The sequence below is a fragment of the Pinus tabuliformis genome, chromosome 4_2 (assembly GCF_031772625.1).
Source record: "Pinus tabuliformis cultivar Carrire ecotype Pingquan chromosome 4_2, CPIR1, whole genome shotgun sequence".
Taxonomy (NCBI): Eukaryota; Viridiplantae; Streptophyta; class Pinopsida; order Pinales; family Pinaceae; genus Pinus; species Pinus tabuliformis.
This window is the reverse complement of record NC_142304.1, coordinates 575513264-575527508: the sequence shown is the minus strand read 5'-3', so window position 1 is coordinate 575527508 and position 14245 is coordinate 575513264. Positions and strand designations below refer to the sequence as shown.

Genomic DNA, 14245 nt, shown 5'->3' with positions numbered 1-14245 from the left:
TCTCACCTAGATCAATGGCTAGGATTCATCTAATTAATTAATGGAAATAACTTTTGCATCTCATTAGATTAAAATCACTTTTCTTCTAAAAATACTTTAATAAATCCTTTAATTAAAGTATATTGCTGAGGTTGAAGGTCTTGGACCACTTCCATATATCTAGACACTTAGACTTGTGGGAAAACACATATTTGACCCTACAATCATCAACACCACCATCCTCATTTTCCTCCATCTCAAGCTCAACCATTTGCTACTAATCAAATGGTTGTCCATTTATGTGTAAAATAGCAAGCTGATTATTTTTTGATAAATTCTCATAAGATTGTGTATAAAGAGATGGTCTAATTTTCCAGTCCAAGTCCCAGGCTCAAAACTTGTTAATTTTGGTATTTTCTATGCTTAAGAGCAATTTACTTCAAATTTCGTATCAGCCCAATATCAATTTCCAGATTAGCAATCACATCAGCGTGATAGTAAAATGCAGATAGAACATAAACATAAACAGTAGAAGACAAGCCAAGACAAGAGGACACAAGATGTGGCACCAGCCAGGGACAAACCCCAATGTGGGGAAACCCTTGATCAATTCTTCTTATATTCTTCAATAGTTCAAGAGAGAGAGAGAGATAATACAAATATACAAATCTGATATTTTATGACAACAACAACAAACCCTGACCAACAAAATCAAAGCTGGTCAAACAGGTTAGATTTGACCTCCAATCAGCTCGGTCAATAGCCCAGTCAACTCGGCCTCCAACAGCAAGAAGAAGCAGCCCAAAATAGTTCGAAAATTCAGTCAAATGAAGGTCAACATAAGTCAACTTGCAGCAAGCAATTAGGGCAGTCAATGCTGGTCAAACTTGATGTTAGATCACCTCAGTTTGCGTGCCAAAACATGCGGCCTGCCAAGGAGAAGCAGCCACACCTGATCTGCAGTGAAGGAGGAGTCCACGTTGGTCAAATAACCTTCCTGCTGCTTCGGTCAAACTCGGTCAACGCAGCCATAATCAGAAAACAGAGTTCTTCCTTCGCACGTGTGAGAGAAGCAGCTCCAGAAATGCGTACCCAAACAAGAGAGGAGAGAGAAGGATGAGATGATGAAATAATGCCAAGACGTCTCCTCCTTTTATATGCAACGTTGAGGTTAAGTTGGGGGTAAAAATGGTTGTTTTGCTTGCTGGCAGACCTTGACAAATTGTCAATAACATAAATAAATTCATATCTCCATAAATACATGTCAGAATCGGATGATCTTTAGATCAATCCTACACCTCTCGGAGAGAGGAATCCAAAAAAAATATCAGTGTCATAAATAAGGTGACCCATATGGATTTTGGCCCTAGTTGCCAATTTTAACACTCCCTCTCAACTAGGGAGAACTCCATCTGCTAATCCATCTGTTAGTCGGTACTATCTCTGCCATCAATGCATTGCTCTACACTTCTCTTCTCTGTTCTGCTCTTCTCTGTTGAACTATGAAGAAGAAGAAGTGATCGAGAATGTATCGTACCATTCTCTACTAACCCGAAGTCAGTTCCAGATAAAAGAGAGTGTCATATACCACTCTTACTGACCTAAAGTCAGTTCCAATAAAGAGAGTGTCTCATACCACACTTACAGACCTGAAGTCAGTTCCAATTGATCCCAGATCAATATCATCCTAGCATAGGGAGTATGGTAGTACACGATGCGTCCATCGGTAGTACTATGGTCCCTATCCTCATTTCCCTACTCATTGGCCATATGAGAGGTACTTCCCATGAGTCCCATATTGCATGGGTAGGATGTCTCAGCATGAGAAGGATGAACCACTTATCCTGCCTACATGTTGTCACGTGGTATCACAGGGGAAGGCTGAACCACTCACCATGTACACAACAACTACTAGGGGAAGGCTGAACCACTCACCCTATGGTTGCTCATCACTCCAAGAAGTACCCCAAGCCCCTAGGAGTTCCGAGAGCTCAATGTCCATATCATACAGGACCCTCATGAGAGGGTCTCTCCATGACTCCTAGTCGTTCTCAGAAAGTCAAGAATTTGACCTTTCCCAGGGGCTTCGTCAGGATGTCGACAACCTGCTCATTAGTCCCAATATGATGGAGCCTTATTGCTTCTCGTTGTACCATATCCCAGATAAAGTGGTACCTGATATCGATGTGCTTGGAGCAATCATGAAATAAGGGATTCTCTGATAATCGAATCCCACTCTGGTTGTCACAGAGGATCACAGTGGCATCCAGCACATGTCCAAACAACTCACTGAAGAGCTTCCTCAACCAGATAGTTTCACGGAGGCCATACTCGCAGCTATGTATTCGGCCTTAGCGGTGCTTAAAGCAACCAACTTCTGCTTCTTGCTCATCCAAGATATCGAAGCAGAACCCAAAGAGAAGCATCACCCAGAAATGCTCTGGCGATCCACCACACTGCCTGCCTATTCAACATCAGAATAACCATGCAGCGTCACATCTCCGGCAGTGTATCTCAGACCATGAGTGATTGTGCCCCGAAGATATCTCAGAAGATTCTTGGCACCAATCCAGTGTGTGTGATGAGGCTCAACCATATATTGGCTCAACATGTTAACTGCAAAACATATATCCAGACGGGAGTTCACCAAGAACATCAGTGCTCCTATGAGTTGACGATACTCAAAATCATTTCCCAATTCAGGTCCAACAACACTACCACATAACTTCTTAAAGTTAAGCTCCATCGCGGTAGTCATGGGCTTGCAGTCCACCATCCCAAATCTTTCCAATATCTTCACAACATATTTTCCTTGAGATAGGAAAATTTCTCCTAGCTTTTGCCAGACCTCCAACCCTAGGAAGTAGTGCATCAGTCCTAGGTCCTTCATCTCAAATTCGGAAGCCAACTCCCTCTTACATTTGTGAATGAGAGGGTCTGCACCAGTCAGAAAGAGGTCATCCACATAAAGCACCAGTATGAGAGGTCTATCATCTTCAACCTTAAAGTAAAGGTTTGGATCGGCTTCACTCCTAGTGAATCCCAGCTTCATCAAATAGCTATCGATCCTCTCATAACAAGCTCGGGGTGCTTGCTTCAACCCATAGAGAGCTTCCTTCAACCTGCATACATGAGATTTTCGATCATGAATCTCAAACCCCTCGGGTTGTTCCACATAGACTTCCTCTTTAATCGAACCATGCAAGAAGGCGGTCTTGACATCCATCTAATGTAGGTTACATCCTTGCGAGGCAGCAAGGGCTATGATCGAGCGGATGGTGGTGTATCGGGAAACAGGTGCAAATATCTCATTGTAATCTACACCTTCCTTTTGAGAGAAGCCTCGAACAACAAAGTGAGCCTTGTACTTTTATGCACTCACATCAGCTCCATCCTTGATTTTGTAAAGCCATTTAGAGGTGACAACCGATTTGTCCTGGGGTCTAGGGACCACATCCCAGACATCATTCTTCATAATGGACTCGTATTTTTCATTCATAGCATCCTTCCATACTTGATGCTTCATGGCTTCTTCGAATGATGTAGGCTCGTTTTGAATGATAATGCTCATAATGGGCAGGTATCCCTGATACCTGGTCGACTTCTTGCTTTCACGGAAAGCCCCCCTTGGTGCAATATGTCTCTTGGCATCTTTGAGAGTCTCCCTAAGCCATGAGGGCCTCTTCTTGGAGGAGGAGGGCTCTTGAGGAGGAGGATCAATAGGATCCATAGGTTCATCAACATCAACAATGTTTCATCTTCTTTTTCACCTTGCTTTCAGGTGTCAGCTTCTTTATCCTTCCTTGGTATAGGAAGGTCGTCAACCTTGCTAAGGGCCATATCTTCGTCAAAGGTGACATCATGACTTATCTCAACTTCCCTTTGACCAACCACTTAAATTCTATGGCCCTTAGAATTTTTGCTATAGCCCACAAAGATTCATTTCTTTCGAGATGCACCCAATTTGCTTCTTTTCTCTTTCGGCACATGAAAGTATACGGGACTCCCAAAAATTCTAAAATGAGAGACATCAGTGAACATTTCTTCGTGAGCCTTGGAGTCCAATGCTTGATGAGGGCATTGGTTTTGAACATACACAGCGGTATTCGAGGCTTCGGCCCATAGAAACTTCAGAAGCCTTTGATCATGAAACATGGCACGAACAACTTCCATAATAGTACGGTTCTTCCTTTCAGCCACACCATTCCCTCTTAATGCCATCTTCTTTGCAATAGTCATGGAATTCATTGGATTCATACTTGGTCCCATTGTCAGTCCTCAATATCTTGATTCTCTTCTCGGATTGATTTTCGATCATGGTTTTGAAGTGATGGAACCAGGGGAACACTTGATCCTTCTTTTTCAAGAAGTAGATCCAAGTCTTGCAACAATAATCATCTGTAAAAGTGAGATAATATAACTATCCTCCCAAAGAGTTTACAGGCATCATACCAGATATGTCAGAGTGGACCAAATGCAATATATTAGTGGTCTTTCTATTACTAAAGTGGAATGGTTCCCTTTTAAGTTTTCCCTCGACACATCCCAGACATATACCTTGATGCTTTACTTTGAACTCGGGCATCCCTATCACCATCTGTCTCACATCGGGTAGGGCCTTATAATGAAGGTGGGCAAACCTTCGGTGCCATAGTTCAGATTGTAGAGATGTGTCGCAAGACATGGCCCCCAATGGACTTCCTCCAACTTGATACAAAGAGTCAATCTGGAACCCAAGAGTAAAAACATCTTTAAAATTCCTTTTCCAAACATGTACCTTTCCATAGATGAATGCCACCTTGTAGCCTTTGTCTTCCATTGCCGAAATGGACACCAGGTTCTTCTTGAGATTAAGTACATATAGAACTTCTTGTAAATGAATCGTGTTACCCTGATTCAATTGAAGGGTAACATTCCCTACACCCTTTACGGGATAGGTGGCATTGTCTCCAAGAATAATCTCCAAGTTTGTCTCCTTCTCTATCAAATTAGAGAGAGCTTCCTTGTATCCAGTGAAGTGCCTTGAGGCACCACTATCAATAAGCCAATTCCCCAAAGTGTCTGGAGGAGAGGTAGTGGAGAGGGCCGATATAAGATAATACTCATTTTGCTTATTGTTAACAACATTTGATTCTTCATACCTGGAGTTCCTTGCTTTCTTGGAGGGTTGACCATTTCCATGATTTCCCACATTCCTTTTTCCTTTGCCATTGAACCTGCCATTCCTTTGATTGTTGTTGTTGAAGTTGCCCCTGGAGTGATTGTGATCATCATCATGTGATGTGTCCTTTCTATTTGGACACTCCCTCGCATAGTGGCCAAACTTATTGCAAACAAAGCATCTGCCCTTCCTTCCACCCTTAGATCTAGGCTTACCTTTGAAATGTCCTTTAGACCCAAAATTATTTCTCCTTTTGGCATGAGCGGAGAAAGTAGTGGGGTTGCCTCTATTTGAAGGCATTTCTTGTTCCACCATTCTTGTCTCTTCTTGAATCCATCTCAACATCAATTCTTCAAACCCCAGAATTTGATCATTATTGAGAATAGTGGTTCTAAATATATACCACTCGGGTGGGAGCCCTCCAAGGGTAATGATAGTAAGTTCCCTGTCAGGAATGACTTCTCCAATCGATAGAAGACCATTCTTGATCTCAGTGATCCTTAAGAAGTAGGATTGAATATCCTCGTCCTTGCCCTTCTTAATATCCTTCAACTTATTTTTGAGGAACAAAACTTGATTTGTATCACTAACCTTGAACATGCTTACCAATCTATCATAGATCTCCTTGGAGGTGTTCAAGTCGGAAATGTAGGCCACCAAACGCTTGTCAATGGAATCTCTGATAATCTTCTTCGCTTTGACTTCACCCTTAGTGTACTTGTTCTTTGTAGCAGCCGGTGCGTTTGATGGAGGCTCAAGGATTTTACGCCACATAGTCCAACACTTCATGTTCTTCCAATGTCAAATCAAGAGACATCTTCCATCCGTGATAGTCAGACTTTTCACGGTGCTTGTCTTCATCCGGGAAGTGGGATGAGGAACCCATTGAGCCTTTTGTCCTTTCCAACTATTTTCGGTGATTGCTCTTTCACTCTTGCTTGGGCTTTGTCTTCACCTCAGCTATGATACCATGTTAATTTTAGTATGTTATATGCTTAAGAGCAATTTACTTCAAATTCTTTATTAGCCCAATATCAATTTCCAGATTAGCAATCACATCAACATGATAGTAAAATGCAGATAGAACATAAACATAAACAGTAGAAGACAAGCCAAGAGAAGAGGGCACAAGATGTGGCACCAGCCAGAGACAAACCCCAATGTGGGGAAACCCTTGATCAATTCTTCTTATATTCTTCAATAGTTCAGCAGAGAGAGAGAGATAGTACAAATATACAAATTTGATATTTTATGACAGCAATAGCAAACCCTAACCAGCAAAGTCAAAGCTGGTCAAACAGGTCAGATTTGACCTCCAAACAGCTCGGTCAATAGCTCAGTCAACTTGGCCTCCAACAACAAGAAGAAGCAGCCCAAAACAGTCTGAAAATTCAGTCAAACGAAAGTCAACAGAAGTCAACATGCAGCCATCAATTAGGGCAGTCAACGCTGGTCAAACTTGAGGTCAGATCACCTCAGTTTGCGTGCCAAAATATGCGGCTTGCCAAGAAGCAACCACACCTAATTTTCAGTCAAGGAGGAGTCCATGCTGGTGAACGCTGGTTAAATAACCTTCCTGCAACTTCGGTCAAACTCGTTCAACGCATGCCTAATTAGAAAACAGACTTCTTCCTTCGCACGTGTGAGAGAAGCAGCCCCAGAAATGCATACCCAAACAAGAGAGGAGAGAGAAGGATTAGAGGATGAGATCATGAAATAATGCCAAGAGGTCTCCTCCTTTTATATGCAACGTTGAGGATAAGTTGGGGGTAAAAATGACTGTTTTGCTTGTTGGCTGACCTTGACAAATTGTCAATAATATAAATAAATTCATACCTCCATAAATACATGTCGGAATCAAATGATCTTTAGATCAATCCTACACCTCTCGGAGAGAGGAATCCAAGAAAAATATCAGCTACCATAAATAAGGTACCCATATGGAGTTTGGCCCTAGTTGCCAATTTTAACAATACTGTCATTTAATCCATCAAACTTGGGAATTGGTATCTTGCTGTGAAAAATTGATAAAAATATTGCTTATTGCAATCAACCAGTGATTATCCAATATATTTGATTATGAGCAAAAATATTTTACTGCAAATATTGAATAAAAGCACGATTGCAATATTCACAAAAATAAATTGTGGAAACTCTAATAGAAAACCAAAGAAAAAATGGACACAATATTTTTGGACAAAACGTCCCTGAAAAACCCTGAAGGAAAATCGGTTCTTCAAATCTAAGGGTTTCATTATTATTCAACAAATTCTGCAATTGATAGATATTACAACACTGCTTGCCAAACTTCGGCAAAGCTTCGACAAAATATTTCTTCACCTCCACAAGTCAATCTGACCAATAGAAGGCTCATGACCTCCCTCTGTAACCTGTCATGGCCTTTCTTGCAATTCACACTGTGAATTCCTACAATCGCACTGATTTCTTGCAATTCGCTCTGCAATTGGAAATCTCGATATGCTAAACTGGAAACTAGTACGACCTCTCTTGACAATCTCGTACGACCTCTCTATCTGCATAATAATTCTAGGAGAATTCCTCCTCCGAATCTCGGAAACTGGAAGAATATTGGTGAAAGAAAACTCTAGAAATACTAACTACTTCAACTACGATTGAAACCCTCGTTGGTGTCAAACCCCACGCTATCACTGTGCCCTCTTCACTACAATGAATGATCTTCTAAGACTTCCCATTGACTTCCTTTATAATCTCTTGTTGAGAAATCAATGGCCAAGATCTAGATCTGAAATGATCTAATCAATGGCTAAGATCACTCAGAAACTTTACTAGAAGTCTCTAGAGGAAAATCGACCATGTATCAATTATTACTAATTAATTGAACGTCTTGGGCTTGGATATATTTTCGCTCATGTTCCTAGCCTCACTGACACCACTTGAGGCTAGAACACTTGTCCGAGCTACATCAACCAACACTCCCTCTTAGCGAGGAAGGTGTTCTATATTGTACACCATCATGATCGGTGCTCACATCTGGAACACCTGTCACCTTGAGTACTCCATGGCTTGTTTCACTATGCCACAACTCTCTTGGACTACTGCTGCAAGCAATGAAAACTTATCCTCTATTCATCTAGAAAGCTCATATGCGACTATCGTTGTCTGCTCCTTGCCCTTCTTGTCACCTTTCTTCTTGAGCGGACAATTGTTGTGGTAATGGCCAAACTCGTGATAGCGATAGCACTTGATCTTCGACATGTCCTTCTTCTTTTCCTCCTTGGAGTTAGACCCTTTACTGAATCCCTTCTTCGTTTTTCCCTTCCTCACAAGAGCAACATTCTCGCTGTCATCTACCTTTTGCTCAGAATTGCTGCTAGTACCTTTGTTTCCTTTCAGAAGGCTTAGTCGAACCTCCTCCTGTGTGAAGTCGTTCCACAAGCAGTCCCAAGTAGGAAAATCAAATTTTCCACCAACCACTTGCACGAAAACATCCCACTGCTTTTGAAACCCATTCAAGGTTGTTCTCACAAGTTCTTCGTCATCAACCTTCTCTCCAATGGCTACTAGCTTATCTCTGACTGTCTTGATGTGGGTGAGATAATTGAGAACGTTCTCTCCTTTAATTTGTCTGGTGCTTCTGAGCTTCTCTCTTAAGATCATTTTCCAATTCATATTTTTATCCTGGAAAAGTTTGTTGATGGCATCCCACATCTTTTTGGTTGTATCTTCTTCTGCCAAATGTGGAAATATGTGGTCCTTGACCCTGCTAGAATAATATGTCTGGCCTTGGCATCATCTTTCTAGTACTCATGCAACATGATAGGATCTGTTGGTACAATAATATGTGTTGTAGCAAACTCCTTCAACCCATGCTCTTCTAAAATAAGAAGGCATCGGATTCTCCAGACACCAAAGTTAGATGCACCATCCAACCTATCTTGATCCCTCAATCCTGCTGAAGCCATTATTGAAGCCCTTGAGAGAAAATAAAAAATAAATATCTCTTCTACGAGCTAACAAAAGTATCTAGAAAACCTCACAGTCTTCCTCTGCAAGTGATCTTGGTTGTTATTGGGCAACTTGCACTTCCTCTGTGAACTCGCATTGCCCACTGGAACTGCACACTGGCCCTCCCAAAAACTCGCATTGCCTCCGGGAAATCACTCTGACGAATTTCTCTACCTCCAGCAACTAGAGAAACCCACTCGCACTACCTCCAGAAAATTGATCTGGCAACTGGAAAACGAAATTGTCTTCGGCAACACACACTGGTAAATTGGCAATTCGCATTAGTTAATTCGGCCTCCCTCTTGCAGAAAAGAACGCTAATAAAATTTCTCCAAGTAATTCTGGAAATCGATTTGGGTATTAAACCCTTGGCTTTCTCTTCCAAACCCTTGCGTTGATCTACTCTAGTAAACCTTTGTGCTTTAGATATACTCTGATACCATGTGAAAAATCGATAAAAATATGGCTTATTCAATCCACTGGCAATTATCTAATGTATTTAATTCTGAGGAAAAATATTTTACGGCAAATACTAAATAAATCACAATTGCAATATTCACAAAAATAAATTGCGGAAACTCTAATAGAAAACCAATCACAAAATGGACACAATATTTTTGGACAAAATGTCTTTGAAAAAACCCCGAAGGGAAAACTTGTTCTTCAGATCTTAGGGTTTTATTATTATTCAACAAATTCTTCAATTGATAAATATTACAACTTTTCTTGCCAAACTCCGGAAAAATATTTTTTCACCTCCACAACTCGATCTTACCACTGGAAGGCTCATGACCTCGCTCTGCAACCTGACACGGCCTTTCCTACAATTCACATTGTGAATTCTTGCAATCACATTGATTTCTTGCAATTCACTTTGCAATTGGAAATCTCAACATGCTATACTGGCAACTTGTACAACCTCTATGTTTTCAGAATAACTCTAGGAGAATTCCTCCTCTAGATCTTGGAAGTTGGAAGAATACTGAGGAAAGAAAACTCCGGAAATATTTACTACTTCAATTGTTGCTAAAACCCTGCCTGGTGTCAAACCCCACGCTATCACTGCACCCTCTTCACTACAATGAATGATCTTCTGAGATTGCCCATCGATTTCTTTTATAATCTCTCGTTGAGAAATCAACGGCCAAGATCTAGATCTGAAATGATCTAATCGATGGCTAAGATCACTTAGAAACTTCCTAGAAGTCTCTAGAGGAAAATCGACCATGTCTCAATTATTGCTAATTAATTAATCTATTTCCCTAAGTTAAAACTTAAGAAAATAATTAAAACTGATTAATTAATTTAATTAAGACATCTATATTCAAAAGAATAACTTGGGCTTGGATATATTTTCCGCTCTTGTGTCCCTAGCCTTACTAACACCACTTGAGGCTAGAACACCTGTCCGGGCTACATCAGCCAACACTTTCTGACAATCTTTGATTGATATGATTCCCTCTCATTGTCTTTGCAGGAATGGATTTCCATCGGGTGTTTCCTCTCCTATTTCTTGCAAAAGTGTTCTTGAAATGATCACATCGTCTTGCCTCTCTAAATTGGTGTCAAGGTGCACGACAACCTGAATTTTCATCATCTTGTCAATTTGTATGTTCTCGGTTTTCAATTAATATAACTGCATGGAGTTTTGTTCATGGCCATGCCAGATAGCCATTCATCTGGTTCGTGGCCTCTATTAGCCCATTCATTGGAGACCTGGTAGCTTCTTTCATAGATGATGTGATTTCAGGTTTCCAGTTCTTCCCATCATGAGCAGATGAGAAGCAAGCCATTGTGGATATCCCGATTTCCACCATGATGCTAACAAAGTGACTCTAATACCACTGTTATGAACTCAAATAGAAAACTAATAACTGAAATCTGGTATGATTGCAGCTGTAATGGTCCAAACCTAATAACTGCCAGTAAACTGACTGGGAATATTGCTGTTATACTGAAGAACAAAACTTGCAACTGAAAGCTTAACTGAACATCAGTGATCTTATGGTTGAAACTAAAATATGAGTGTTTCTAAACAGAAATTGGAAACTTTCGAAGCAGAAAATTGAAAATATCAGCCGAGGGAACAATATTGAATGCTGGAAAATAGACTCAGATTGTCACTTTTTATTATTTCTAGGCAATTACACGAGAAACCACAAAATATGAAAATATCAGCCAAGGGAACAATGCTGAAAGCTGGAAAATAGACCCATCTTGTCACTTTTTATTATTTCCAAGCAATTACATGAGCTGAATAACTTTCCTTCCCATGAATAACTTTCCTGCCCATGGGGCATAGAACAGTCAGTGATAGAGTGTAGTGTTAATGCACTCCTTTTGTGAGGGTTGCTGGTTCAAAACCCCATGGGTCTAGCTAATAAAAAGAGATAAAGTAACTTTCCTGAAAAGGTATGGGTATGTTCTCATGTATTATGATATTAATCAATTAATTGTTACACAGACATTCCAATCAATATATATTTGATTTTCTCTGAAGATTACTTCTTTCCAGAAGGTTCTGCTCTATAACTTTTTTACTACTTTTATTTTCAGTCAACCTCGATGCAATCTTAAGGATATATAAGCACACGGTGTTTCTCTTTCTTCGCTAGCATAATGTCTAATCTAATTATTATGAGGGATGTCTTTCGTATCGGTCGAAGCTTTCCATCAGGTTCTGATTATGGGACTATTGTTACCTACTCTTGATTTGCACCCTACGATTTGCATCTAGGACACAGCGTAATTCAGTATTGAGAAGTGATCTCCATGTTTATGTTCAGCATCAGATCGAATACATCCCTCCCTATTTTTTAAACGGGCTATTGCTGACTGACTTGGTGTACATGGTACTGCGTTGGCTGTGTTTGCAATTTCAGGCATACATAAAAAAAGTTAAGGGTATTGGTATAGAAATGTGATTTCATCATAAAAAACAAGGTCGTGTTGTGGGTACTTGAAATGACAACTTTCTGCTTTGCATTTGTGATGTATATTTGCAAGTGTCAGTGATTTAATGTAGTGCAGTTCTATCTTGACTAGCACAATCTATCTTAACCCTGGATCTATTATGCACCAGGAGGTATCAAATTCCTCCATGTCTGTTATGCAATTATGGGTGTGAAAACATTGAGATTGACACCTCAAAGAATTTGATATCACTTGTCCATAGAAGATCCAGAGTTAAAGATATGTCTGTGCTAGTTTTTACATATCTTAAAAAGCACCAAAGCATCAGCCATGTATTTACATGGTCTCTTTTTTATGTTGTATTTAGACATTTGCACCATGTATATGGGCTAGCTCAACTTTTCTTATAGGACTTTTCATGTGCAGGAGTATGCCTAAAGGAATAGGTCACCATGTCTCTATTTTGCAGGTTAATGACTCATTTTTCAAAGAAGCACTGATGTTGGATTGGACCAGCGCGAGTGTTTCCATAATTAACATCTGCAAATATCAGCCAAGCCTTTTTTAATGGCCATGCAGGCTACTAGATGTCCACAGAACGTGTCATTGCTTAAGGCAGGTAATTTGAGCATTGACACTAACCACCTATTTTGGATTGCATAAGGAGCACAAGAGTGATCTGAGAAAGTTTTTTACTTCTGGGAACTTCTCCTGATTGATGCTCAAATATCACGTTCTTTATTACTCGAAGCCAGAATGCAATATCTTTGGCCAACACTAAGAACTTTTTGCAGTGGCATTGCCTTAAACAAGTTGGATTGTTTCTCTTAGGCTTGTGAGAGCTTTTCTTCAGCTGAGATGCCTAAGTTGTCGGTTTCTATTCCATATTGCACAGAAGATGTGTGACATTCTTTGTATCATTAGCGGGGGAGTTTACAGAGTAAAGCATTTGAGAAGTCGTCACCAGATTTTGAGATGCAGTGGCTGAAACTTACATGTTGCCAGAGGGAAAAGTTCAGAAATAAGTTTTTAAGAGCCTGTACTAACATGGTGAAGTGCAGTGATTGTTGAAGTCTTTGTATATTGCCACATTGTTTTGCTTGTTGGCAGAATTGTAGCAAATATGAGTGACTCCATGTATATTAGCTGAAAAAACAGTGTAATAAATTGATAAACAACTTCTGTACAGTTAATGTAAATAACATTCTCATTGGAGGCAACCATGTAGCAGTTTATGTACTTTGTTTTGTTTTTGGCATTACAAACATTTTGATTTGAAACGAAGATTTTATGTTTTGGTTTCCCAACCCCAAGAACTAAAGTACAGCATCATAAGAAGTCAGAACAAACTTTAGCCGAGGTTTGACCTTGAGTTATTGTTTAAGGGAACATGTGATGGATAGCTGCAACACTCCCAAATATGGCCCTCGGACAAATTCTTGGCTCAATCCACTTCTAATTCCGGTTGACTGAACATTGACCCAATCAGTACATGCCATACTCTCAACTAGGGACAGGTACTCTCGAGTATGCCAAGCATCCACTGTCAATACACGACATACTCCCGAGTATGCTGAGCACCCAGAGTCACTACTCGCTATACGAGACAATTTTTCCTGCCTTGAGATGATTTGTTCTTCATACTGCTGAGTAGGTCGAGTATGCTGAGTCACCTACCTTGTTGAGTATGAGTATGGTAACGATGGTTTGATGAATGATTTCCGTCCATTTTGGCGATCTGTTTTCTAGTTCTGTTTATTTTGCCTCCTATTCACGTTATTTTGCGGTTTGCTCCATTTTTTACTTCTTGTTTTTTCAATTCTAATTAGTAATGATAATAGATATACGACACTGAGGAAGTGAAAACCTCAACTACATATTGGCAACCCAGTGGTTTTGGGAAAACTGTAAATTTGGTATATCTTCTTGTCTTGAGCGATGGTTAATTATTTTGTGTAAAAGAATTTGAAAGTTAGTATTAATATTGTTGATATGATTATGTTTTAGTTGAATAAGTTATGTGCGGAGCAATATTGCTCTGCGCACAACTACTACACTGTGATACTGATTATTTATAAATATATTCTGGGCCTTCCAGCAGGAAAATGCCAATATATTTTGTGTTTTTATTTTTTTCCTACTTTGACAATTTCAATACCCATTAATCCCAGTACATATGGTGATATGATCATGCAATATAATCTC

The 14245-nt window shown here is 40.0% G+C and overlaps 1 protein-coding gene across 6 annotated transcripts in view; it reads left to right on the top strand.

Moving 5' to 3' along the window:
• The window catches only part of LOC149170610 (uncharacterized), a 51293-nt gene extending 38396 nt beyond the window's left edge, over positions 1 to 12897 (top strand). For 4 of the 6 annotated variants that reach the window (XM_089423935.1, XM_089423934.1, XM_089423936.1 and 1 more), the window contains exon 4: positions 12510 to 12897. The gene's annotated coding sequence lies outside the window, so the exon portion shown is untranslated. Of the gene's footprint in view, positions 1 to 12466 lie in introns of all 6 variants that reach the window. The other 2 variants (XR_016258998.1, XM_089423939.1) reach the window with 2 other exon arrangements.
• The last annotated feature ends 1348 nt before the right edge of the window (positions 12898 to 14245 follow it).